The sequence below is a fragment of the Notamacropus eugenii genome, chromosome 1 (assembly GCF_028372415.1).
Source record: "Notamacropus eugenii isolate mMacEug1 chromosome 1, mMacEug1.pri_v2, whole genome shotgun sequence".
In the NCBI taxonomy this organism is placed as follows: Eukaryota; Metazoa; Chordata; class Mammalia; order Diprotodontia; family Macropodidae; genus Notamacropus; species Notamacropus eugenii.
The window spans coordinates 746618422-746623707 of NC_092872.1; the positions used below are offsets into that span (position 1 = coordinate 746618422).

Consider the following 5286-nt stretch of genomic DNA (forward strand, 5'->3'; position numbering starts at 1 on the left):
TCATACAGTCTTATTGGATTCCCCCAGAGCAGAGATGAACTTGAGGTGATAATATAAACAAGCCCCTTCACATCGGGTCTGATACTGCAAATAACTCAATGGTGGAGAACAAAGTCCTAGTCCTTTATTCATTGAGCTGCTACTTCGGTCCTTTAATTCTTGTTCCTATGCACCAAGAGCCAAAGGTATAATAGTCTTCTCTCACTAAGACGTGTTGGGGACAAGAGAGAATTCTTTTCTTGAGAGAACATTCACTTATGGGTTTTTAAAACTTGTGACTGCTTATAAAGAAAACATCTGAAGCTCCTACAGTTCTGAAGGTGCTATTCCTTCTCTAAAAGGCCAGGTACTAGTTTACCCACAAAATCTTCCTCTTCTTCTTCTTTTTTTTTTTTTTGTTAAATAGCTGTTTATTGGAAAAAGTGGTCTGAGGAAGGGTCACCAGATTCACCAGAGAACAGCAATACCACACAAACTAAGAGTGATGGGAGAGGTCAGCACAAAGCTCTGGGATCTCAGTCTCTTCCTGGACTGTGAAGGATGGCCTGGAGTGATAGAGCATAGCCAGGAGGAAGGCCTTGACTTAAGTTAGTAGGCATGGTTAGAGATAAAGAGAGACTTGCTGGCTGCAGCTCCTGACTTTCCACTTGGAGTATACTTGCCTTGAGCAGCTTGGATGTTGGCCGTGACCCGCTTAATATATTCCTCTTGGGCAGCCTTGACATTTTCCTTCTTTCCACCCCAGGTCTTGAGGGCAGATCCCTGCAGGGACTGGCCATAAGAGAAGGTCAGGGCCCGTGGCTTGGGCGAGGGGGAGGGATTGAAGGCATTGAGGTTGATAGAGGCATCCTCTTCACTCTGACCCCCGGAGAGGAAGGTGGTACCAGTAACTGCAGGAGGCACAGTCCAGTGAAGGGCAGTTACAGTTGCCATTGCAATCTCCTCATGTGAATATTTCTGGGTACAAGTATGGCCAGGGTTGACCATATTAGGCTTGAAGCAAGGTCGCTTCCAGAAAGATATGGTGGTCACTCAGAGCTTTGTAGAGAGCAGCCAGGACCTTCTCAGTGACATAGTGACAACACTTCAGGTCATGTTCTCCATCAGGGAGAATCTCTGGCTCCACAATGGGGACAATGCCATTCTACTGGCAAATGCTAGCATATCGGGCCAGCACATTGGCATTCTCCATGATGGCAAGTGAGAAAGTTTTATTATCACCAATCTTCAGCACAGAAAGCCACTTGGCAAAGTCAGCTCCATCCTTCTTATACTGGGCACAGCACTCACTGTCTTGCCATTGGTCCCTGTCAGAGGCACTACACCTTTGTCCACCATGATGCCCACAATGCCACCCTTATCTTTTATGATTTTGGAGAAGGGATGACCATCATCAGCTTTCTGGTAGAGTGTCTCATGGAAAAGGATAACACCTCCAATATAGGAGTTCACTCGGTCATCTGCTGTCAGAAGCAACTGCCTATAAAGGTGCCCATTTTCCTCTGTGTTCTCAGTTCCAATGGACTGCAACCACTTTGCAGTTCTACCAGTGGACCCATCTGCTGCCAAGATTCCCTTGCCTGGAGCAACAATTTGGTGAACTACATCAGACAGTTTTTTCTTTTGCTCTGGTGTCAATTCTGGGTATTGGTGAGGCATGTTTTCCTTGGCTGAGCTGGTAGTTTCTGGCAGAAAGCAGGCCTCTTATCAAAATCCTCCTCTTCTAGAAGGATGACTTCTAATAGTCTTGAAACAAGACTACGTAGACACACCCCTGGGAGTTGAAAACTTATTCATAATTTCCTTTTCCATGTCGTCATGTGCTTGGATGAATATTACCTATCTAAGGATGGGGACAAAAATTTGATGTGTTTAAGAAATTCTCCTAGAGATGAGTACTTGATGCTCACATGTGATTTAGGTTGAAAGCAAAGCTGAATAGCTTTTAGTGAGGAAGAACTCATCTCCACCCCACCAAGCCAAGACCCAGGTTTGTTCCTAACTCTGCTGTGCAAGCCTTTCCCAATCTTCTTCATTCTTGCGCTGCCCCTATGTTGATCATTTACAATTATCCCTTTTCATAGCTTGACTGCACATTGCTATTTTCATATTTTCTCTCCTAAGAATGTGAGCTCCTTGAGAACAGGGGCTGTCTTTTGACTTGACTTTTCTTTTGTCCCTAGTCTTTACCACAGTGATTGACACATAGTAGGTGCTAATACATGTTTATTGGCTGGCTGGCTTTCTCTGGAAACTCAGTGAACAAGGGAAATTTTCTAAGCAGGAATGTCTTCTTGTTATATGACAGCAATACAAGAGGTAGGGCATCTACTCTAAGAACACATATTCTGAGGAATTAAAGGATTGTAAATAACCATCCCCCCACCCCAAAAATGAGTGAGAGTTCGCAAGAGATACAATCAGAGAAACTAGGGTAAGAACTCTTAACCTGGGACCTATCATGTTGAAAAAAAACATGGTGATTATTTTAATGTGATTGGCTAATATTTTATTTCTACATGTTTTGTCCATTTAAATCATGATTTGAAGAAGATCTCCATAAGCATTGCAGGACAGCTATAGAGGGTCATGACAATAATAATGAAGTTTAAGAACTTTTGTTATTTTATTATTTATACAATTTTGGTTTGGAGGAGAATTTACAACTACCCTGTAAAATCATCTATTTGATTAAGGAATCCCTTTCCAGAACTCAAATAGAGTCCAAAGAACAAAACATAAGATGATAAATGTCATCACACCACGGAGTGTACAGTGGGACTGTCTCTTCTTTATTTCTAAAAGACTGGCCTGTCTTCATGTAGTCTACTGCAAACCTTCAAAATGACCTTCAACCATTAGACATGGTCTCTAGTTTCTGTATAATTCTCTGATTTGATTCATTTTGTCAGCCATTATTTGATTCTGTGATTTTGCTATCTTTTCTATTTAGTCAAAATTTCTATCGCTCCTTATATTTCTTCTGTTTTCTTTTATCCCTTGATTTTTTGCCTTTTTTCCTATCCCAAAGATTTTGTATTCATCCTTTTAAAAAATTAAAAAAATAACTAATTCCCCAACTGATAATGGTCAAAGATTATGGACAAGGAGTTTTCAGACAAGGAAATCAGAGCTACTTTTAGTCATATAAAAATGGTATAAATCACTTTTTTGATTCGTGCATAAGTTGTATTTGTGAGGCAGAGTTGCATGAAGTCATCAGCCTCACTCTCTCCTCCTGAGTCATCATAGTCCAGTGACAGGACAGAGTCAAGATGGCTGGTGATGGTTCAGGATGTATTTGATGATGTTGGAGTCTTCGCTGTATAACCAAGCTGTAAGCGCTCCACATTTCCTGCTTCAGCTGCCTTTATGGCCATTGGAACAAATTGTTCTCATCCGCCCATTCCAATTCATTCATTTTAGAGAGACATACACATACCTATATAAACACATTCATATGTAGTTAGATACAGATACGTAGTTTTTCCATAGAGGATTTATCATGTTGAGCACTATGTGCTCAACACTGTGCTAAGTGTAGGACACACTAACGTAAGCAAAATTCAAGGTGGTCACACTCTAATGAGAGAAGAAAACATATAAAATAGCTAAAAGGAGGTAGGATTTTACAGAAAAGATAACATTTTACAAATGAAGAAACTGGGGCCCAAAGGGATAGATGACTTAGCATCAGATCTGGAATGAACTTTGAAAGCAATCTGGTACAAATCCTTCAATTTGATACATGAGGACATTGTGTCTCAAATAAATGAGGTAACTAGCCCAAGTTCAACCAGGTCTTAAGAGGTAATACCAGAATTTGAATCTAGATTCTCTAACTTCAAAACCAAAATATTTTCTAATGCATGAGAGTCTTCTGACTCCAAATTCAGTGACAGATACCATTTCTTTAAATTATACTTGCTGTCTCATCAGTTTGGAGTAAAGAGCATAGCTAAGTATGTGTTCCATGAAGTTGGTTTATAGGTTTCCAATCATCTCTTTGCATTTTGTAAATTTAACTTGCTATCTCTTTAATTCCCTGCCTTCTATGTTTTCCGAGTTAAATCTTGCAGAGAGCCACACTTAGAAGGGCTTTTGATAGTGGGAGGATGAGGGAAGGAGACTGAATTGCTAATGTGATTTCTTCCAAAAAAGGGGCAGGTAAGTATGGGAGATCTCAGAGAAAAGCCCAGGAGGAAGGGCATAAAACAATCCAGGGGGACACTAGTGGACCTGGATCTGAGGTTTTCTTTTAAAGCAAAATAGAAATGAAAGTCCAACTTTACAGGATAGGATGTGGGTGATATTGATCCCTCAGGCTCTGGACATTGGTGATGATGTATATGTTGCTTCATTAACTATCTCCTAGCTAGTCCGCTTATTGTGAAGTTTTCTGGTGTTGCAAATCAATGAGCAAGCATTAGGAAAACCATCAGGACCCATGGAAGAGGAGAAGCTAATCGACCCAAAAGTGACTAAAGCCCCCAAAGTCTGGACTGATTAGGGCCACTCTTTTGCCAAATTGACTGTCTCTTTGATTGCAAAATTGTGTTATCAAATGCCCTCCTCCCATAAGTGTTTCTCCCCCTAATTCTTTGCAAGGCACAAATAGTAAATGTTCACTGATGTCACTGTAGCATCAGGAATCCAGGGCCAGCAGGGGAGTCATGGGGAAAGAATTCTAATTAAGCCAACATATTTCCAGCTGTGATCATGATCAGTATGCTGGACCTGCAATGAAGAAAGCTCAATCTCTCCCCATTGAAACCAACCACAGAGAAGTACTTAACATTGAAAATGGATGGTGGCTGGCAGAAGCAGTGTAGTGTAAGGGGAGTGGAGGCTGATGTGTCAGGAGGCCTGCTTTTTCATTCAGGCCTGGATGGATGATTTCTGTTTGACCTTGGGCAAGCCCACTGACCTGCCTAAGTGAAATTTCTTCCCTGGAAAATGGTCATAATCCTTCTTATACTTCCTTCCACTCCATTTCCCCAAATCTTTCCTCCATAGGGTGATTGAAAGAAATAACTTTGTGAAGAACGGGGTCTATAGAAATATGAGTGCATGTTCTTAAGGTCTTTCTTTCTTCTGTATATAAGAAAATGTCCTAGAAATTACTTTCCAAAATGAAATAACATCCTCAAGTGGAATATTTGGTTAGTTTGTATATTCTTTTATAAATGTCTTCCAATTCAGTGGTCTCAACTTAAATTATACATGTTTATTTAAGTAACTATATACATTCAGGGGGGTGTTTGTGCATGTGTGTGCTTATGTGGA

The 5286-nt window shown here is 40.7% G+C and overlaps 1 pseudogene; it reads right to left on the reverse strand.

Moving 5' to 3' along the window:
• Positions 1 to 588: 588 nt before the first annotated feature.
• Positions 589 to 1659, reverse strand: LOC140528802 (fructose-bisphosphate aldolase A pseudogene; annotated as a pseudogene).
• Between the last annotated feature and the right edge of the window lie 3627 nt (positions 1660 to 5286).